This window comes from Talpa occidentalis, unplaced genomic scaffold (assembly GCF_014898055.3).
Source record: "Talpa occidentalis isolate TD23 unplaced genomic scaffold, MPIMG_talOcc4v2.1, whole genome shotgun sequence".
NCBI lineage: Eukaryota > Metazoa > Chordata > Mammalia > Eulipotyphla > Talpidae > Talpa > Talpa occidentalis.
The window spans coordinates 75,456,992-75,480,595 of record NW_026555331.1 but is presented as its reverse complement, the minus strand read 5'-3'; the positions used below and the strand labels follow the sequence as shown (position 1 = coordinate 75,480,595).

The following is a 23,604-nucleotide window of genomic DNA, read 5'->3' as shown; positions in this document are numbered from 1 at the left end:
CTCACCTTAAAATCGACCCCTTTTATTTGATTTACCCATTTCCACTCACTTCTCTTCTGTTAAATGACTTCTTACAATCTGAAAGTTTGGATCATGTGCACATATGGAAAAGTCTTTAATGTAAAAAAAAAAAAAAAGAGTAAAACAATCAAGAATCAAGCAAGGATAAGGAATAAGGTTCTTGAGTATTATACTCTAGTCCTACAGATCCAGGAAAAAATTTACCAAAAAAAGTTTACCCAAAAATGACTTAGCGAATGTGTACAAAGAATAAAAACAGAAAGAACTAATTGGAACTTTTTTTTTTTTTTTTTTTTTTTTGCCATGTGTCAAGTAATACTCAAAACAAGGCTTAGAGGATAATGTTATAATTTGGGATCATGATAAACTTCCTTCAAAGCTTGGAAGGGAGCTCTGTTCGTTTGAGACTCAAAGTCCTGTGTTGCCAGGCAGCCACCATGCTGAGGTTGTTGGTGACTAATAAGTGACAATGAATGTGCCTCTGTAAACTCTACACAGCGCAAGCACACTCACCATGGGTGTCACAGAACCTATCATGTGTGTGAAAACACAAACATCCCTGTTTGGGTCTTTGATGTTTATCGTAATCAGAGTCACTACTGCAAACTCCTGTATGTTCATGATAAATGTTTGCTTAACAAATGACTGAATATGTTCAAAAGAGTGAGACCACTCTTTTTTCTATATTTAATTTGATTAAAACACAGAAACTTATACTCACAGCTTCAAAAATTTTGAGATGGACTAAGGTTTTACTTTATATGTGTCTTGAGATGTTGGTAAATAATTTCGATGTCCAAATTTCACTTTTTCATTTGTAGACTAAAGAGTTAGTGCAGATTGTCTTTAGCTTTCCTTCTAGGTTGCTGTTAACCCTACCTCCATATTTCTACAACTTCGCAAAGAAAACACATTATTAAAAATTAATTTCAGAATTCCAAACTGCAGATTCACCGTCTCCATGAAATTGGCAGCAAGATTTCTTTGATAATTTAAATTCATTGTCTCTCTTTTTAGTCATCTCTGAAAATGCTTTTGATTAATTTAGCTTTTTTTTCTAGCCAGGCAGTGATATCATTTGTTTGAAGGCTGCAATTAATTGACAGGAAAAAAAAAAAAAAAAAACAAACACCAAATGAGTTCATTGACTAATTACTATGAGTAGAAAACTTGGTTTATGCAAGTTTATTATTATTGAGTAGAAAACTTGGTTTATGGTCTACTGATAAGCTAACAATGAAGGTAATAAGCATCGTCAGCCAACTTGGCATCCTGTAGGTATCACACAAAAGCCCAAACAGAATGTTTCAGAGATTGCCAGTTTTTCTCATATTTCTAAGTTAAAGGGTTAATGAGGAGGCAGGACTGAAAGCTAATGGGGGTAGAATCCTCCTTCTGAGCTTGAAAAACAAACCTGAAAGGAAAACAAATTGTGGTATTAACAGAGGCAGTGGAAGTGCTTTGTGGGACTAAGGATGAAGTCATGACTGAGGCCATATATATATTGTTTACATTTCTTATGTTGCCTCCAATTCTTGTAAAAGTGCAACTAGCAATGTGTCTTTGAAGCATCCCATTTCTCTGGAATCCACTTTCAATGTCAAAGATTGTTTGGAGAAGAAGGGGTCTATATTAATAGAATTTGACACTTCACTTTTTTATTCCTGTTCAATAAATAAATTCACATAAGATGCCCTTTATATTGTCTCTCATTTTCAAAGCAATGTAAGTAGATTCATCAATAGGAAAAGATTATTTTTGTTATTTTTTTCTTTTTGAAAAGCAGAAGGATAAAATAGACTGAAACTCTAGACCTCCCAGCCATGACATGCAAAGCCTTTTTTACTTTGACATTTGTGTGTTAATGAAGCCTTTATTAGGTATAAAATTCTCAGCAGTTACAGGACAAGAGCAGCAGTCCTCCTCTACAGGGGGTGAATCAAGTCCATATGGTGGTTGAAGAGAAAGAGTTTTTCCACAAGAAAGCCAAGAGGTCTGACATCAACATGCTTTCTGCTTGTTTTGCTAGGTTGGTGTCAGCACCCTCTTAGATCTCTGGACTAGATTAGTTATCTGATGCAGGCATCAAGTAAGAATGAAGAAATCCTATGGAGGCAGCCCAGGTGCTGCTGGCAAAAGCCTACCCAGGGATAGATTTTAAGTCGCAGTGCTTTTTGCTTTAATGCGGGTCAGACAAAATCAAATGCAACTTTGCTATTTACAGCGTTAAAAGTAGAAAAATCGGTTTCATAATTTCAATAGACTTTATTTTCTTAGAGTATTTTCACTTTTACAACAAAAGCAAGTTTGGAAGGTACAAAGATTTTCCATATATCCCTTGCCCTGCACGTGCCAGCATCCCCATTACCAACATCACTGGTAGACTTGCCATGGATGAATCTGCATGAATACATCAAAACACCCAAAGTTCAAAGCTTAATTTAAGGTTCACTCCGGTGGTAGTACATTCTATGGGCTTGGTCAAATGCATAATGACATATATCAACCATTATATTATACAGAGTGTTTTCACTGCCTTGAAATTCCCTGTGCACCACCTCTTTGTAGTGTTTTTTTCCAAAAAATTTAAGTATGGATACAATTTCTCTCTTTACAAAATTGAATAGTTAGAAATGGAGAGAAAAGAAAAGGATTGAATTCTCCCTTTTTTCAATTTTAATCTTGTTGTGAGGAAAAATGTTATGTTTTGTGTTCTGCCAGTCCTCTCAGCCAGTCAGGAAAGATCACAAGCTGACTCCTATGTGTTGGGTCCTCAAAGTTTGCGAAGTTGTCTGAATTTTGAGGGCAGTTGGCATCTTCATTGTAGGGATCTATAGAATTCTTCATGGAACAGGTCCTTTCTTAGAACATTGCTTCTCCAGTAACTGGAGGAACACTATTCCAGTAACATGGCTGAACTCTGCACTGACTTCCAACTAATGTCCCAGAGTGTTGCTATCCCACCAGAAGATCTCTTTCACCCAGTCCTACTACATGCACATTAGTGTAGCAGTGGGTACATCCATTGGAGATCATGTGTGTGCAAATCCATGTGCGCAGACATTTGTGTAGTTCATAATAGAGAGCGACTCCCTACCTGTCTATCCTTTCTGTGATTCCCAATCTCAGAAGTAGAATATAGAATGCAGAATTCTAAGAGAGTTAAATCTGAAAATGAATACTCTATTTTCTTATGTCTAAGTATTTGGTCTTGAGCTTAAAATAAGTTGTGAAATAAGAAACTTTGAAAGATGGCTGTCAGCTATGCAAATATAACCTTACTATTCCCAATGATAAACACAGCAAACACAGCCATTAAATGCAATTGAGAGGACTTGCCAAGAAGGGATTAGGAAAGCAAAGATGGGTTTTCCAAGGAGAGGGTTTTATTTTTTTCCTCCCTTTCAATCTCTATTAGTACCTGTTACCAAGACAAAATAAAACTAAACCAATCTACAACAAATAAAACAAACAAAAACACATAAGGGCATGTTGAACTTGTTTAGACCTTCCCTGTTGGTGGGAACTATAGTAAAAACCCTAAATATGAACAAATGGTACTAAGTTTCTGAAATTCTAAGTTCAGAGTGCTGCCAGCAGTTTTGGCCAGACCTCTCACCAGAAGGCTTCCAGACAGTTGGCAGGAGAGAGGCAGCCTAACCCCACCCCCAACCCCATCACTCTAAGGGGAAGCCTTGGGCAACCGTTCTGCTGGGGGAAAGCTGAGCCTGTGAAGAGAGATTACTTTCTCCTCTCAATTCCTGCATTGGAAATGAGTTTGAGTTACTGCTAGTGCTTCTCCTATAAGCATAGGAGGTATAAGGATAAGAGTCAGAATGAAAGTTCCTGCCAGGCAGGGGGCAGGGCATTCACCCTGGTTTGATTGTCTAACCAATACACTTGCTGATCTGTCTCTGGACTACTAAGGCTGTGAGAACCTACGAGAAATTGAGAAGAGATGTCATTTTGGCAGACTTCCAGTTACAGAGGCCAGAACTATTCTGTCTCTAAAGAATTACAGGAGCTAGGACGTATTGGAAATGAGCAGTGGATAGTAGAAGAGTCAGATTTGGGCAACTGGCCCCAGGTAGAGTTTCATGTCTCCCACTGGAGAAACAGCCAAATCACCATGGATATTCAGTGCACCAGGGCAAATTTTTGTCTGTAGGACCAGTGTTGTCTCCTCCACACAAATAAGGAACGACTACCCTTTCCTCTCTACATCTTCTGTGTCCTACAATTAGGGAGTTGTGCCCAGAAGAGACCTAGGGAGAACCCCATCCTGCAACCACCCCAACCACAGCTCCAAACTTCATTAAAGAAAGGAAGAGGGAAGGGCACCGGATTCCAAAATCAATTTTGCCACTGATAGAAGTGATTGGGAAAAGAGAGTTAGACAAGTTGAGTAGTCCTCATTGAGCGTACACTTGAAGGGAATCATAAGTTCTCTGTCACACTCCTTATTATTTGAGTTGAGTCCTGAAAAGTCCCTAAGAACATAACTTTTCTGCGGAGGATTGAGTTTCATTTGTGTGCCATTTTCAGGGATGTACTCTGGAAATGATGAATTTTTCTTGTAGTCAAAGTTGGATAACTGTGAAATCACAGATTTTACTTATAATATAATGTTGCTCATAACCCCAGTTGCTGAAAGAGTTGAAAATGGCAGCTCTCAGTGGAGTTTCTCTCTAGGACTTGTCCTGCCCTGAAGAGAAATGTTTCACCTGAGTCTGTCCCATTTTCCAAAAAAAACATGCAACATCCAGGTTTACAATTCAGGAAACTTACCCTTGATCAGGAAACTTACCTTGATTCAACACAGCTCTGAAAGTCATTCCAGCTCCTATGCTCTCTATAGAACAAGGGAAGAACTTGTAACTGTGTCTCATTTCAACTTTTTCTTCCAACACAGAATCAACAAATACAGCCCTACTGGCCAAATTTGACTTTCTGCCTGTTTTCATAGGGCCCATAAGCCTAAAAGGGTTTTTATACTTTAAAGATTTTTGTGTATTTTATTGTTTTAATAAGCAATGTCCATTTGATTCAAAGTAAAAATTATATAAAAAGGTCCACATAGCAATCTATTTCTTCCCTTGCCATCTTTATTCTATTCTTGCTTTCCCACTGGTAGCTATATTGAGTGGTTTCTGATTTTTTAGATTTATTTTTCCCCCACCACCATCTCTTGCATCCACTTGTCCCTTTCTCTTCTTCCTTCTTCTGAATCTCAGTATGTTTATTGAGTGTCCACTTGTTTTTTATAGTGATTTAGGCGATTAAATTGTCTACCATGTAAATGTCCAGCATTTATCTTTATTGTTCTGACTTACTTTTCTATACCTAATTCTCTCAAATTCTCTCCATTTGTTGAAAATGACTGCATTTCATTCTCATGGCTTTATAACACTCCATGATGTGGATATACTACATCTTTTTGCTTCAAGTGATATCAATCTCAGTTGATAGATATTTAGGCTGCTTCAAGTCTTAGCTATTGTAAATAATGCTGTTGTACTTATTTCTCTTTGTGGTTCCTTTACCACAGAGGTTGAGTCACCAAAAATATCTTTATCATTGATATTGTAGAACATATCATCAGTGTTTTCTTCTATAAATTTCAGTCATAATATATATAAATTTTTAATACATTTGGAGTTTGTGTTGATGTATGTAATTATCAAGTGATCTAACTTCATTTTTTTTATGTATGGCTTTCCAATTTTCCCAGTGCCATTTATTAGAGAGACTGTCCTTTTCCCATTTTATGATCATAGCCACTTTATCATAGATTTGGTGTATATATATATATATATATATGAATTTATTTCTGTTTTCAATTCTGTCCTACTGATTCATGTATTCTGTTTCTGCACCAATACCATATTGTTTTTTAGTATTGTTGCTCTATAGTCAGTTTTCTTTTTTAAAGATTATTTATTTATGCAAACAAGAACTGGTGCACAGGCCAGAGTTGTGGGGGGACGAGCTGATTCACCAGAGACAGAGTGGGGAACAGAACAGGTGGATCGACTGATGTACATTGCTGAGGGGTGCAGAGGGTGAGTCATGAGAGGTCTGCTGCACCATGTATGTATCTCCCCGGCTGGGGATCGAACTCATACTGCAGTGGATAGTTTCATAGGTTGAGTCTGAACCTCTTGTGCTACCAGGGAGGTCCCTCTATAGTCAAGTTTGAAGACAGGTAACATGATACCATTGTTTCTCTCCTTTTTTCTTCAAAGCTATTTTTGCAATTCAAGGCCTTTGTGGTTCTATATAATTTTTAATATTTTTAATTCATTTTCCTTGAAAATCATTGTGTATATTTCTTTGGGGATTACATTAAATTTATATATCATTTTAGGCAGAGTAGTCATTTTGATTACATTGATTTTTCCCTTTCCATGAACCTGAAATATCCTCCCATCTCCTTATGTCTATCTAAGTCCTTTAATAGCATCTTGTATCTTGTAGCATCTTGTAGTCTCATTGCATAGGTCTTTTACCTACTTACTTTAATTCTGAGGTGTTTAATTCTTTTTGAGGCAATTATACATGAAGGTACATTCTTAATTTCTTTTGCTTCTTGCTCATTGCATATAAAAAGTTTATGGATTTCTGTATGTTTATTTTGGAACCTGCCACTTTGTTATTTCAAATAATTTTTAAAAAGATTTATTTATTTATTTATACAAGAACTGGGGTACAGGCCAGATGTATGGGAAGGTGAGAGGATTCACCAGAGACAGAGCAGGGAACAGAACAGGCAGACTGTTGAAATACACTGCTGAGGGGAGCAGTGAGCGAGCCAGGAGAGGTCTGCTGCACCAAGTGGGACCCTTGTGGCCAGCTGGGATCAAACTGGCCCTGCAGAGGCTGAGGACAGCTTCATATCGCTGCACTCAAGTGCCTGTGCCACCAGGGGAGGCCCTCAGTTTTTTTTTTGATGAAGTCTTTTAGTATTTTCTACATATAAAATCATATTGTCTGCAATTAGAGATAATTTAACTTTTCTAACTTGGATTCCCTTTATTTCCTATTCTTGTCTAGTAGTTCTAGTCAAAACCTCTGTCAAATTAAACAGAAATGGTGATGGTAGGTTTCCTTGTTTTGTTACTAACCTTGAGGTGAAAGCTTTCAATTTTCACCACTAAGTATTGGCAATTGGCTTGTAATATGTGTTTTTTATTAGATTGAGGTAGATTCCTTCTATTATTCTTTTGCTTAGAAAATTTATCCTAAGTGGGTGCTGAATCTTTCCAAGTACTTTCTTGTTTATATTGATATTATATCATTTTAATTTTTACTTTTGCTCAAATGTGATTTATTTCTGAATATTAAGCCAGACTTGCACCCATGGGGTATTTGTCCATAATTTTCTTGTGCTCTTTTTGTCTGATTTGGTATTAGGGTAATGTTGGCATCATAAAATGTATTGGGGCAGTGCTGCTTCTTGCTTTTTTAAAAACAATTCAAGCAACATTGGCATTAGGTCTTGAAAGATTTGATTTGCTTGAAAAATCATTTGTAGAGACATCCTGGGCTTTTGTTTCTCAGATTTTTTATTACTGCTTCAATTCCCATACTTGTTCAATGCATCTGTTTCTTCCTGTATTAACCATGGTAGAATGTATTGATCTAAAATTTGTCCATTTCTTCAAGGATGTCATACTTATTGGCATGCAGTCTCTTATGATCTCTTGTTCTACCTATGGTAATTTCTCCTCTTTCATTTATGATGTCTTCATTCTCTTTTTTGTTAGCCTATCTAGATTCTTATCTATTTTGTTTATTTTCTTGAAGAGCCATCACTTACTTTCATTGATTTTTGGTGTAGTCTTTTTGATCTCTATTACATTGTTTCCACTCTTATTTTTATTATTTCCCTTTTTCTGCATTTGTTCCTCTTTTTCAGGTTACTTAAGGATAATATTAGATTGTTTATTTGGAACTTTTGTGCTTTCTTAATACAGGCTTGTGTTGCAATTATCTTCTCTCTTCAGGCCACTTTTGCTACATCCCATAGATTTGGTAGAATGTATCATTATTTTCATTCATCTCAAGATGTTGTTTAATTTCTGCTTTGATTTCATCTTTACCCAATAGCTTTAAGCTGCATGTTCTTTAATTTTCCTGTTTTGTTTTTCCTTATACTTGATTTCTAACTTTATGGCATAATGTTCAGAGAGAATACTTGACATAATTTCAGTCTTTGTGGTTTTGTTGAACATTGACTCATGGCACAAGATATAGTTTATGTCCACTTTAAAAAACATGTGTGCAGTGGTTTTTTGGGTGGTATGATGTGCTGATGTCTGTTAAGCCTATTTTTTCTATTTTGTCTTATTGATCTGTCAGTTGTTGTATTTGGGGTATTAAAATCCTCTATTAAAAAGTATTATAGTACTATTGTGTTGTATCTATTTCTATTTATTCATTTATTTATTTATATTGAGGCAACATTTTTCTTTTTTTTTTTAAAGATTTATTTATTGATTGATTTATACAAGCACTGGGTACAGTCAGAAATGCAGGAGGGTGAGAGAATTCACCAGAGCGGGGAACAGAATAGGCAGACTGATGAAATACACTGCTGAGGGGAGCAGCGGGCATGGCAGGAGAGGTCTGTGGTGCCATGTGGGACGCCACATGGATCAAACCAGCGCTGCAGAGGCTGCAGGCAGCTTTGCAGCCCAGAGCTCAACCGCTGTGCCACCAGGGGTGTCCCTGAGGCAACATTTTTCTGTTTAGGACACACTGTTTATTGTTTCCAAAACTGTATGATTTAGGAGAATAAGTTCACACCTCCTCAGATGTGTATCACCACTACTTATCAACCACCCAAACATTCATAGTTCTTTACCATAGAACATTGGTCTCCCTCTTGTTCTTACCCCTTCCTCCTTCCCCCTCTAATAGCCTCAAATTTTTAGTCATATTTCTTAGGTATTTTTTGGTGTAGTTTGTCAGTTTCTTTCTCTTATTTCTTTATATTCTACATACAAATGAAATTATTCTGTATTTACTTTCCCATTTTAACTTATTCCGTATGCATGATATCTTCAGTTTCTTTCATGTTGTCACAAAAGACAAGAATTCACCTTTTTATATTTTGAGTAGTATTCCATCATGTAAATATACCACATCTTTGTAATGCACTCTATAGTAACTAGACCTATCAACATTCCTGCCATAGTGTTATTCCTGGTCATTTTGATATGGGCTATTCTCATAGTGATGAGATAGTATGTCATTTGGTTTTGGTTTGAATTTCCCTGATAAGTGATGGAGTAATGCTATTTAGCTCTCCTGCTCATTTTTTATTAGGTTCTTTTTTTTTTAAGATTTATTTATTTATGCATACAAGAGCTGAGGCACAGTCCAGAGATGTGGGGGATGAGAGGGTGAACCAGAGACAGAGTGGGGAACACGGTGGGCAGACTAACTGAAATACACAGTTGAGGGGAGCAGCGGACGAGACAGGAGAGGTCTGCTTTGCCATGTGGGTTGCTTCCTGGTGGGCCAGGAATCAAACTCATGCTTCATAGTGCGGTGCTTAACCCCATGTGCCACTGGGGAGACCTTTTTATTAGGTTCTTCATTTTTTGTTGTTACTGAGTTTTAAATAGTTCTTTGAAGATTTTGGATATTAGTCCCTTGTCAGATATATAATGTGCAAATGTTTTCTTCCATTCAGTAAGTGTGTTTTTAATGATAATTTCTTTTGCTGATCAGAAGCTTTTTATTTTGATGTAGTTCCATTTGTTAACATTTTGAGTTTATTTTCCTAACTGCTGGAATCAAATCCAAAAGATATAATTGAGGCCAATTGATGATTAGTGGTCATACATCCAAGTTTTCAATCTATTTTGAATTAGTTTTTGTATATATTGTAAGGGAATAATCTAGTTTCATTTTTCTGTATGTGACGGTCCAGTATTTCCAACAGCCTTTATTGATTAGAATTTCCTTTTTCCATTCCGTACTCTTGGCTCCTTTTAAATAGATTAACTGTACATATAAATGTGGGTTTAGTTCTTGAGATTCATTTTGGTTCCATATTATTTTGATTACTAAAGCCTTACATTATAGTTTGAACTGTGGATGTGTGATTCCCCTTCCTATTTTATTATTTTTTTGGTCCAGATTACTTTGGCTGTTTGGAATGTTGTGGTTCTTTACAAATTTCAGTAATGTTTTTCTATTTCTTTGAAAATTCCATTGAAACTTCAATAGGGATTGCCTTGAATCTATTGCTTTGGGTAGGATATACATTTTGACAATGTTAATTCTTCCAGTCCCTGAGCATGGAATATATTTCTGTTTACTTGTGTTTTCCTCTGTTTCTTTTAGCAACATCTTATAGTTTTCATTGAAATGATCTTTCACATTCTTTGTTAGTTTTATCACCAAGTATTTGATATGTTTTGATATTGGTTTTGCTTTCCTGAATTATCTTCTAGTTCATTATTTGTATATAGGAATGCAATCAAAAGTTGTATTTTGATTTTGTAACCTGTCAATTTCTTTTTTTTTTTTTTAATAAATTTTATTGTTATATTCCCCATACAATTGCAGCCCCCCCATTCTGACCCCAATCCCTCCCCTCCCACCCCCGCCCCCCTAAAGTGTCTCTGGTTCATAGTTTTTTGTTGATTTTGATTTTCACTTTCTTATAGTTATTCATTTTCCTGGTCCCTTATTTAAGTTTTCTAGATTCCTGTTATGAGTGAGACCATCCGGTATTTTTCTTTTTCTTTTTGGCTTATTTCGCTGAGCATGATCCCTTCCAGCGCCATCCATGTTGCTGCAAATTGCATGTGTTTATCTTTTTTGAATGCTGAGTAATATTCCATGGTATATATGTACCACATCTTCTTGATCCAGTCATCTATTTTTGGGCATTTGGGTTGTTTCCAAAGCTTAGCTATTGTAAACAGTGCTGCTATAAACATAGGGGTGCAGGTGTTCTTTGGAATTGATGTTTCTGTGTCCTTTGGGTAAATACCTAGGAGTGGAATTGCTGGATCATATGGAAGCTCTATGTTTAGTAGGTCCAGAAATCTCCATACAGCTTTCCACAGTGGTTGGACCAGTTTGCACTCCCACCAACAGTGCAGAAGAGTTCCTTTTTCTCCACACCCTCGCCAACATTTGTTGTTGCTAGTTTTTTTAATATGTGTCATTCTCACTGGTGTAAGATGGTATCTCATGGTAGTTTTGATTTGCATTTCCCTGATGACAAGTGATGTTGAACATTTTTTCATATGCCTGTTGGCCATTTGCATTTCCTCTTCAGAGAAGTTTCTTTTAAGCTCTTCTGCCCATTTTTTGACTGGATTATTTTCTTTGTTGTTGTTGAGTCTCATCAGCTCTTTGCATATTTTTGTGATCAGTCCTTTATCATTAGTGTTGGGTGCAAAAATGTTCTCCCAGTTGGTGGGGTTTCTCTTTGTTTTTGTTATTGTCTCTTTTGCTGTGCAAAAGCTCTTTAATTTGATGTAGTCCCAGCTGTTTATCTTTGCCTTCACTATCACTGCTTTGGGTGATGTGTCTGTAAAGATGTCTTTGATGTGCAAATCACGTAGTGTTTCGCCTATATTTCCTTCTATATATTTTATGGTTTCAGGTCTTATGTCTAGTTCTTTAATCCATTTTGAGTTGATTTTTGTGTATGGTGTGAGGTGGTGGTCAAGCTTCATTCTTTTGCATGTAGCAACCCAGTTTTCCCAGCACCATTTATTGAACAAACTTTCTTTGCTCCAATGCATAGTCTTTGCTCCTTTGTCAAAGATTAGTTGACCATAAATCTGTGGGTTTATTTCTGGATTTTCTATTCGATTCCATTGGTCTGTATGTCTGTTCTTGTTCCAATACCATGCAGTTTTGATGATTATGGCTTTGTAGTATAGTTTGAAGTCTGGGAGTGTGATGCCTCCATTCCCTTCTTTTTTTTTCAGGAGAGCTTTGGCTATTCGGGGTTTTTTGTGATTCCATATGAATTTCATCAATAATTGTTCTATTTCTTTGAAGAATGACATTGAAATTTTGATTGGAATAGCATTGAATCTGTAGATTGCTTTTGGTAGGATGGCCATTTTAATAATGTTTATTCTTCCAATCCATGAGCAGGGGATGTCTCTCCATTTCTTTGTGTCTTCTTCTATTTCTTTTAACAGTGTTTTATAGTTTTCTTTGTATAGGTCCTTTACCTCTTTTGTTAGATTTATTCCCAAATATTTGATTTTTTTTGTTTCAATAACAAAAGGGATGGTCTTTTTGATTTCTTCTTCTTCAGATTTATTGTTTGTGTATAGGAAGGCTACTGACTTTGCGTGTTGATTTTGTATCCTGCCACTTTACTGAACTGATTGATGAGTTGAATTAGCTTTTCTGTGGAGTTTTGGGTTCTCTATGTATAATATCATATCGTCTGCAAATAGTGATAGTTTGACTTCTTCTTTTCCTATTTGGATTCCTTGGATGTCTTTCTCTTGTCTTATTGCCCTGGCTAGGACTTCCAGTATTATATTGAAAAGCAATGGTGAGAGTGGACATCCTTGTCTTGTTCCAGATCTTAATGGAATTGCTTTCAGCTTTTCACCATTGAGAATGATACTGGCTGTTGGCTTGTCATAGATGGCCTTTATGATGTTGAGGTATGTTCCTTGTATCCCAGAATTTCAAGGGCTTTTATCATGAATGGGTGTTGCACTTTATCGAAAGCTTTCTCAGCATCTATTGATATTATCATATGGTTTTTATATTTCTTTTGTTGATGTGTTGGATAACGTTGATTGATTTTCGGATGTTAAACCATCCTTGTGCCCCTGGAATGAATCCAACTTGGTCGTGGTGAATTATCTTATGGATACATTGTTGGATTCTGATAGCTAAAATTTTATTGAGGATTTTTGCATCAGTGTTCATTAGGGAGATTGGCCTGTAGTTTTCCTTTTTTGTGTTGTCCTTGTTCGGTTTTGGTATTAGTGTAATGTTGGCTTCATAAAACGTGTTTGGTATTGTCCCTTCCTTCTCAATTTTTGGAAGAGTTTGTGAAGGATAGGCACTAATTCGTCTCTGAATGTTTGGTAGAATTCATTTGTAAATCCATCAGGTCCTGGGCTTTTGTTTTTGGGGAGGTTTTTTATTACCATTTCAATTTCGCTGCTTGTAATTGGTCTGTTTAGGTGTTCTATTTCTTCTTTATCTAGCTTTGGGTGATTGTAGAGTTGTAGGAATTTGTCCATCTCCTCTAGATTGTTAAACTTGTTTCCATATAACTGTTCATAGTAGTTACTGATTATTCTTTTGATTTCTGCTGTGTCCGTTGTGATTTCTCCTCTTTCATTGATGATCCTGTTTATTTGTGCTTTCTCCCTTTTTTCCTTTGTGAGCCTGGCTAGGGGTTTGTCTATTTTATTGATTTTTTTCAAAAAACCAGCTCTTGGTTTCATTGATCTTTTGGATTGTTTTTTTAGTTTCAATTTCATTTATTTCTGCTTTGGTTTTTATTATTTCTTTTCTTCTACTGGTTTTGGGGTTTTTTTGTTGTTCTTTTTCTAGATCTTTGAGCTTCGAGATGAGGTTGTTTCTTTGCGTTCTTTCTTGTTTCTTGATGTGAGCTTCTATTGCTATATATTTTCCTCTTATTACTGCTTTTGCTGCATCCCATACATTTAGGATATTAGTGTCCTCCTTGTCGTTCAATTCAAAAAATTTTTTAATTTCTTCTTTGATCTCCTCATTAGTCCAATGGTCTTCCAGTAGTGTGGTTTTTAATCTCCATGAGGTAGGAAAGTTCCTTGCCTTCTTTTTATGGTTTATTTCTAGTTTGATGCCTTCATGGTCAGAAAAGAAGGTTGATATGATTTCAATCTTGGTGTATCTGTTGATGTTTGTCTTGTGCCCCAGTATGTGATCGATCCTGGAGAATGATCCGTGTGCGCTTGAGAAAAATGTGTACTCCGTTTTTTGGGGTTTAGTGTTCTATAGATGTCTGTTAAGCCTAATTGCTCTAGGTCCTTATTTAGAGATTTGGTTTCTTTACTTATTTTTTGTCTTGTTGATCTATCCATTGTTGATAGTGGTGTGTTGAAGTCTCCCACTACGTATGTGTTTTCTCTGATGTCTGTTTTCAGAGAGGACAACAGTTGTCTGATATATTTTGGTGCTCCTTCGTTTGGTGAGTATATGTTAATGAGTGTTATTTCTTCTTGAAGTATTGTCCCCTTGATCATAATGTAGTGACCATTGGGGTCTCTTTTTATCTTTTTGAGTTTGAAGTCTGTTTTATCTGATATAAGTATAGCTGTTCCTGCTTTCTTTTTTGGTCCATTTGCTTGTAGGATTGTTTTCCATCCTTTAACTTTGAGCCTATTTTTATCTTTTGTAGCTAAATGTGTTTCCTGGAGACAGCAAAAGGTTGGGTTTTGTTTCTTAATCCAGGCTGCCACTCTGTGTCTTTTTATTGAAGAGTTTAGTCCATTTACATTTAGAGTTAATATTGATATGTTAACATCTGTATTTGCCATTGTGTTTGTCTTTCCTTTGATTTTATTTATTTATTCTTTTAATAACTTTTTTTTTTTTTTGGCCTTCTTTCATTGTTATTCATCCCTCTGAGGTTCTGGCTTTAGGACTCCTTGTAGTATTTTTTGGAGTGGGGCTTTAGTTGCAATGAAATTCCGGAGTTTCTGTTTGTCTGGGAAGGTCCATATTCTTTCTTCAAAGAGTAAGGAGAGCTTTGCGGGATAGAGTATTCTTGGTTGGCATCTGTTTTCTTGGAGTCTGTTGACTATGTCCCTCCACTCTCTCCTTGCCTGTAGTGTTTCTTCGGAGAAGTCTGATGTCAGCCTGATTGGTTTTCCTTTGAATGTTATCTGTTTCTTCCCTCTTGCCAGCTTCATTATTTTTTCCTTGTCCTGGATTCTTGGGAGCTTTACTATTATGTGTCTTGCTGTATTTTTCCTTTCGTCGTGGAAGTTTGGTGTTCTTCTTGCTTCTTGTATATCAATTTTCAGCTCCTTCTTCACATTTGGGAAGTTCTCTTCAATTATCTCTTTGAATATTTTCTCTGTTCCTACATCTCTCTCCTCTCCTTCTGGGATTCCTATAACTCTTATATTTCCTTTCCTCATGGAGTCAGATAGTTCCCGAAGTCTTTCTTCGTTCTTTTTCCTTCGTACTTCTCTTTCCTTTTCTGTTTTGGTTCTTTTTATTTCTGTGTCTTCAAGATTACTTATTCGTTCTTCCATTTCATCTATTCTGCTTTCATTGCTTTTCCCAGAATTCTTTAGTTCTTCCATTAATTCTTTGATCTCCTGCATTTCTTTTACTTCCCTCTTTAGGGACTCAATTTCTTTCTTCTGACCATTGTTTTCCCTCTCTAGGGACTCAATTGCATTCTTCTGATCGTTGATTATTTTCCCTTATCATTGTTTTCCTTTATGACTTCTGTCAGTTTTTTAATCACGGCAATTTTAAATTCTCTTTCTGGAAGGCTCAGAAATTCTTCCAAGTTATTGTCTTTGCAATCTGGGGGCTGGCTTTCTTTTTGTGGTGTGCTTTTTCTCTGGAGAGTTGCTAGGTTGCGTGTGGTTCTTCTCCTCCCTACTGTCTGTTTTCTAATTTGCCGTATGCGTTGGGACACTGTGTTGTTGGGACTGGCCGGCATCTTGGGTGGGCTTCTCTGTTCCCCTCTGGTTCTTCCAGGAGTCATCTGTCAGTTTCAAGCAGCCTTTAATGGAGAAAGGTCCCTGTTCTAAAATGCCGATGTGGGGACACACTCCCCTGTGCTCCTGGTCTGCCCCGGCGGTGGGTTCCTGCTCCCCTCTGGGCTTGCACTGCAGGCCAGAGGGGGTCTGGCGTGGGCGAACTTCCCCCGCTCACCTCTGGCTCCTGAGGAAGCCTTCTGCAGGTAGTCTTTACTGAAGAAATGTCCCTGTTCTAAAATGGTGATGTGGGACACACTCCCTGCGCGTCTGGTCTCAGGCACACTCTTCTGCGCGCCTGGTCTGCCCCGGCTGTGGGTGCTCGCTCTCCCTGTGGGCTCAGACTACTTGTTCGGAAGGAGCCAGGTGTGGGCTAACTCCCCAGCTGGCCACTAGCTCCTTCAGTAGCCTGTGCTGGGGTCAAGTCGCTAGGTGGCGCCAGAGATCTCTCCTAGAGCCCTTGGGGAGCTGATTTTCCACCCCGTGGGACAGGGAGCAGAGCGGGGATGGTAGGGTACACCTCAACGGCTTTGGGGTGCTGTGTCTGCCTTGTGCCCCACCGTCGTGGGGAACCCACGCCCCTAATTTCGTGCCCCGGGTCTCAGTTCCAAAGCCCTCAGTTCCAGGACGCGGGCTGTAGCCCAGATCAGTGGCGCGGGAATGGCGCCTTTTGAATCCCACTCCCCTGCCTGGGCGCCTGGTTCCTGCTCACTCAGGGAGGGCCTCTGCCGTCTCCCCGCAAGTCTAGGTCGCAGGCGCGGGGACCTGGGCAGCTGCGATCCGGTCTGGATCTGCGCCACTTTCCGCGCAAGCTTACTGGGCGGCGGGGGCTTTGTGCTGGGGCTGGTCTCCTCCTGGGGGGCGGGGCTCTCTTTAATGGAGCCTGGAGCTCACCTCCGCGGCGGATCCTGCAGGGTTCGCCTCAGCTCCCGTTCACGGGGTGTGGTGGCTGCAATAGTTCCTTTCCACTCACAGTCCCGCTTGCTGTGTCCGTTTTTCTTGTGGGCCGTTTTGGTTTGTTGTTTTCCTCCTCTCTGCCGGTCGGAGAGTGCTGACTTTGTGGGCGGGGGAGGGGAGCAGGGTTCTGCGCTTCCCTCCCTTCTCGTCCTCTTTTATGGCAACTTTCTTCTTCGGGCAGTTTGCTGGAGTCCTCCGTTTATCTTCCGTGTCCCAGTTCTCACTGGGACCTGCCGCTTTTCCTCCCTATTAACTTTTTTTAATGGGAGATCTTACTCGCAGCGTCTCCTCGCTGCCATGTTGCTCCGCCCACCTCTATTACGTCCAATTTCTTTTTTTTTTAAAGATTTATTTATTTATACAAGAACTGGGGTATAGGCCAGAGGTGCGGGAGTGTGAGAGGATTCATCAGAGAAAGAGCGGGGAGCAGAACAGGCAAACTGACGAAATACACTGTTGAGGGGAGCAGCAGACACGACAAGAGAGGTCTGTGGGACTCGCGCTGACCAGCCGGGATCGAACTGGTGCTGCAGGGACTGTGGACAGCTTCACAGTGCGGCACTCAACAACCTGTGCCACCAGGGGAAGCCCTAACCTGTCAATTTCTAATCCTAGTTTATTATTTATAATACAGTAGTGGAATCTGTAAGGATGTATATTATCATGTCATCTGAAAATAGTGATTGGGGCCTCCCTGGTGGCATATGGATTACCTCTCAGTGCTATCATCTTTGTGACCTGAGTTTGATACCTGGCCAAGGAGCTAACCTACCTGTGATGCAGCAGACCTCTTCTGTCTTGCCCACTGCTCCCCTTAGCAGTGTATTTCAATAAATTCACCTTTTTCTCCCCACTCTGTCTTTGGTGAGTCCTCTCACCCCTGTACCTCTGGCTGATACCCCAGACCTTCTACACACACACACACACACACACAAATATATGTTGACAGTACTGTTAGCTTTACCTCTACTATTCAATTTGGATTCCTTTTATAGATTTCTTTTGTCTTTCTTTTGGCTAGGACTTCAAATGCTATGTTAAACAGTAATAGGACATTTTTGTCTTGTACCTGCTCTTTGAAGAAATGTTAAAGTTTTTAGTTTTTTATCATTGAGTATAATGTTAGCCATGGGTTTGGCAGATATGGCCTTTGCTATGTTGAAGTATTTTTCTTCTATCTCCATTTTACTGAAAGTTATTATAAATGGATGCTGATCTTGACAAATGCCTTCTCTGCATCTGCTAATATGATAGTATGATGTTTATCTTTCTTTTTGTTCATATGGTAAATTACTTTGATGAGATAAGCATAAGTTGAACCATAATTGTACCCAAGAAATAAGTCATACTTTTTCTTGATGTATGACCTTTTTTTTCCAAATAGATTTATTTATTTATTTGTTTGTTTGTTTGTTTGTTTATTTATTTATTTATTTATACAAGCACTGGGTACAGTCAGAAGCGCAGGAGGGTGAGGGAATTCACCAGAGCCAGAGCGGGGAACACAACAGGCAGACTGACGAAATACACTGCTGAGTGGAGTAGCGGGTGCAGCAGGAGAGGTCTGCTCGCCATGTGGGACCCTCGCTGGTGACTGGATTTTGAACCCGTGCTGCAGAGGCTGTGGACAGCTTTGCAGCCCAGCTCTTAAACACTGTGTCACCAGGGGAGGCCGGATGTATGACCTTTTAATGCATTGTTGAATTTGGTTTGCTAGATTTTGTTGAGGATTTTTGCATCTGTATTCATCAGAGATGTTGGTCCATAAACTTCTTTCTTTCTGTTGTCCTTGTCTATGTATGGTAACAAAGTAATGTTGGCCTCATAAAATGATTTTGGGAGTATTCCCTCTTCATCAAATTTTTGAAAAAGTTTGAGATTAGGTATTTCTCTTTGAAGCCTTGGTGGAACTCACCAGTGAAACCACCTGTTTACAGGTTTTTTTGGGGGGTTAATTTTGACTACTTTCAATATACTTTCTTAAATTTGTACTATTCAGGTTTTCTATCTCTTCCTGATTTAGTCTTGGAAGCTTGTACACTTCTAAGAATTTGTCCATTTCTACCAGATTTTCCAATCTGTTGGCATAAAGAGTTTCATAGTAGCCTGTTCTGGTCTTCTCTATTCATGAGGTGTCTTTTGTAACTTCTGTTTCTTTTATGTTTCTATTTATTAGAATTTTCTCCCCTATTTTCTTGTGAATATGGCTAGAGGTTTGTATATTTTGTTTACTTTTTGTGAGCAACATTTTTTTTTTTATTTTCTTGATCTTTTTAACGTCATTTTGATTCTACTTCATTTCTGAACTAATTTTTATTCTTTTGTTCCTTGTACTGGTTTTGGCTTCATTTTTTTCATCCTTTTTCTAGTTCCTTAAACTGTAATGTTAGATTATTTATTTGGTATCTTTCTTGTTTCTTGATATCAGCCTGTATTTTTATATATGTCCCTCACAGTACTAATTTTGCTGCCTTCATAGGTTCCGGTAGATCATTTTTTCATTTTCATTTATTTCCAACTATTTTCAAATATTTCTTTGATTTCCTCATTAATCCAATTGTCATTCAGTAATGTATTTTTCAGTCTCTGCTTAATAGCCACTTTTCTGGTTGTTTTCTAATTTGATACCATTGTTATCAGAGTAGTTGCTTTATATGATTTAAATCTTCATGAATTTATTGACACTTGTTTTATGCCCCAATATGTGGTTTATCCTGAGTTGTTTCATGTTCACTTGTGAAGTGCACACATACAATTTTATAAGGTATAGTGCCTATAAATGTCTAGTAAGTCCATTTGTTCTAATTCCTCACTTAATGTTCTTGTTTCCTTGATGTTTTTTGCTTTTTGTTCTATCCATTGATATAGATAGGTTGTTGAAATTCCCTAGCACCACTGTATTGCTCTCCATGTCTGTCTTTATGTTTGTTAATAGTTGTCTTACATTTTGGTGTCCTTTGGTGCGCATACGTTGATGAAAGTTATGGCTTCCTAATTCCTTAATAACTATGTAATATCCACCCTTGCCTTTTTTTGCCTTTTTAAATTGGAAGTTTAATTTATCTGTTATACTCTCCTTACTTTTTTTTTTTCAGTCCATTTGCACAGAGAATTGTTTTCCAATCATTTTCTTTGCATCTATACTTATCTTTGGAGCTTAAATGGGTCTCCTTGATATATCATAAAGTTGGGCTTTGTTTTCAGATCCAACCAACCACTCTGTGCCTTTGGATTGGCAAGTTCATTTCATTTACACTTAGAGTGATTATTGACATAATGGGATTTTCCTATGCTATTTTGTCTTTAGTTTTCTTATTCTATTTATTTCTTCTTTCTTTTGGGGGGATTTTTCTTGGTTAGATTTAGATCAGAGTGCTCATTTCAAGGTTTCTTTTTTTAAAACTTTTTTTTTTTTTTAAATCTTATCATGGCCTCCCCTAGTGGCGCAGTGGTTGAGCGCTGGGCTGCAAAGCTGCCTGCAGCCTCTGCAGTGCCGGTTCGATACCTGGCAGCCGGCGAGGGTCCCACATGGCACGACAGACCTCTCCTGCCGTGCCTGCTGCTCCCCTCAGCAGTGTATTTCATCAGTCTGCCTGTTCTATTCCCTGCTCTGGATCTGGTGGATTCTCTCAACCTCCTGGACTTCTGACTGTACTCAATACTTGTATAAATAAATAAATCTTAAAAAAAAAGCATTTTTTTAATCTATACATACAAGAACTGGGTGTAAGCCAGAGGTGCAGGGGTTGAGAGAATTCACCAGAGTGAGGAGAAGAACAGGTAGATCTACTGAAAAACATGCTGAAGGGAGCAGCAGGCAAGACAGGAGAGGTCTGCTGCACCATGTATGTTAGCTCCCTGGCTGGGGATCAAACTCTTGCCACAGTGACTAGCAATAGCTTGATAGCACTGAGATTTTAACACTTGCACCATCAGAGAGGCCCCATTTCAATATTTCTTGTAGTGGAAGTCTAGTGTTTGCAATTTCCTTCATCTTTAATTTGTATGGGAATACCATTAGTTCTCTATTATATATAAAAGTGAGACTTGTAGGATATATAGTATTTTGGGGATGGCAGTTTTTATCTTTAGTATTTTGAATACCTCATTCTATCCTCACTTTGCCTGTAGACTTGCAGTAAGCCTGACAAGAGTACCTGTATTAGTTACCTACCTCCCAACTCCCCACCCAAGTCATCATTAATATTCTTTCTCGGTCTTAAACTCTTGCTAGTTTCACTATCATATGTCTTCTTATAGTTCTCTTTGAATTCAGGTAATCAGGTATCTTTGTAGTTTCATAGATTAGTATATTTAATTCCTTCCTCAGGTATGAAAAGTTTTCCTTTATTATTTTCTTGAATAGACTTTTTGTACCCTTCACCTTCTTGGATACCCATTGTTTTTATGTGGTCTTTCTTAATGGTGTCATATCATTCTCTAATTATCTCTTCATTTGTTTTTTAAATCTCTTGTCTCTCTTTTTTCTGCCTGGATCCTGAGTACATTACCATTTTTGAGGTTACTATTTGGTCTTCCATTAGATTTATTCTACCTCCATTCTCTAGTTTTTAATCTCATTTATTGAGCACTTTACTGCCTGAATTTCTGTTAATTTCTCATTTAAAGCAATTTCTATCCGTTTATTGATTTTATTTTTGAACTCATTAATTTGTTTTCCTGACTTTGGTTTTATATATTTGATGAGCTTTACTATGTTCTCTTGTATTCCTTTGACTTGTCTTGTATTAATTGACTTTCTGATTTCTATATCTTTGAGTTTATTATTGCAATTCTGTACTATCTGTCTAATGAGGAGATACAATCTTCCATTTTTGTGTGTGTTTGGATTCTGGATAGTTTTTCTCAACTTGTAATGTCATATTCTCTGGAGGTCTTGTATTTCAATGTATTTTTTGGTCTGCCCATTTTGTTTCTGGAGATCTCCTTATTTTAGCATTTATGCTTTAATATCTTCAGTAATAACTTAGAAGGCTAAACTATTTTACATTTCTCATAGATGGTGCTGTATTTTGGCAATTAATTAATTAATTAATGTCTTTGCTGGCTTCTGTATGTACTCAGTTCTGTTTTATAGTTGCCATGTCAGTGGGATAGGGAGCTAGGGAGGGACTTAGAAGGATCCAGACATTAGGATGGATGAGTTGGTCTGGGACTGGCTCATATTTTTGGTACCCCTGATCTATCTCCTCTATTGACTCAGCAGCCTGTGTGCTTTCAGTATACCTCAAACGTTTATACCACTACCAAAGGGTGGGAAGTGATAGTGCAGATCAGAATGCCTGCTCTGCTTTTATCTTTATCAGGGACTTAGCCTGAAGGAGCACCTCAGTTCCTCCACAAAATTTTGCACTCTTTCAGGGGAGTGTGCTTTCAAATAATCCGTGTTCTTTCCTCCCCAAAGCCTTTAGATAAGCTGATAACACTACCATTTGTGTATCCTATACCAAGCCACAACCCCCAGGTGAATATCTCTACCTACTTCCTGTTTGATGTAGTGCCAACCTTGTTGAAATCTTCACTGGTTTCTGCTCCTGAGGGGATAATCAATCCCACTCCTATCTACTGGATTTTCTCCCCAAATAATGTCCCATTTATTTACTACTTCAAGATCTGCAGCCTGTAGCCTCCTTGGTGGCACAGGGGTTAAGGTCTCACTGCTCTCAAGTTATCACCAGCCACTGTGGCACGAGGGGCAAAGAGTCCAATCCCTGGCCAGGGAGCTCACCCACATGGCACAGCAGACCTCTCCTGTCTCTCCCACTGCTCCCCATCAGCAGAGTATTTCAGTAAATCCACCTGCTCTTTATTATTACTGTTGTCTTATGTGTTATTTCTATTAATTTTTGGTTCATACTAGAGTAAGTTTAGTTTATGATGGGCTATTTGTTTGCTCCATTGGATGGTTTGGTGTAGGGTAAATGGGTTTTCAGGCTTTTCTCTCCTCCCACCATTAGGATTGCCCTACCTGTTGGGGCACCTGCAGTTGTTACATTGTTGCAAGCTATCTTATTTATTTCTGTGGGCCAGCTGAGGAGTAATGATACAGTCACCAAGAGAAGCAGAAGCAGAGAAGCAGCAGGAGAAGCAGAAGAAAGAGATACAGGAGAGAGAAGGAGAGAGAAAGTGGCCAGAGAAGCCCAGAGTGAAGATTTGCCTGGGGCCTGGAGGCCTCCCAGCTTCCTGGCCCCTGGGCGCCACTGTGTGCCATGTACCTGGTTGCTGCAATGCATGTAAAGATCAATAAAAGCCTGAGAAACCCACTGAGGGCTCCAGGACTCTCCTTTACCTGTCTGCGGGATCAGAAAACCTGCTCAGTGGTCATCCTGCCCCACAATTGCCGTAAGTCGACAGGATGTCCTCATGCAGATGGGTATGGAGCCCTCTAGACCTCAGGGGGGACTAAGGAGTAGCAGACTGTGTTTGCCTGTTACAGTGCTGGATGTGCCATGGTAGCACAGGTGGTGACCAGAGTCCAGGAGCTGTGGAAAGAGCTGAAGATGCTGCAGGAGCACAGGAGGTGGACAAAGTCCAGGAGCTCTGGGACTGGGCTGAGACCTCTCCTGGAGGAGGAGATGGCCCCAGAGGACCAGCCCATGCCTCCTGAGGCAACAGACTCGTGGGGGAAGAAAGGACTACGATTTGGAGCTCGCCAGTGCTGATGTAGAAAAAGACTGATGGAGTTTGACTTACAATCCCACCAGAAGGTGGAGGAATTTTAACAGGGTAATGTTCAGTTTTGGGGACCCTGAGGTGTTTGTACACCCCAGAAGATGGGACTCTGGGGGTGGCCAGTGGGCCTTGATGGCTAAAAACAGCCTGTGGACCGCCCAGCAGCTAGGCAGAGGAAAAAAGCCAACTTAGGAAAGCAAAAGCTGGTCCTGAGATT

The 23,604-nt window shown here is 38.7% G+C and overlaps 1 pseudogene; it reads right to left on the bottom strand.

Annotated features, from left to right (window-relative positions):
* The window catches only part of LOC119249952 (60 kDa heat shock protein, mitochondrial-like), a 98,648-nt pseudogene that overhangs the window by 42,975 nt on the left and 32,069 nt on the right, over positions 1–23,604 (bottom strand).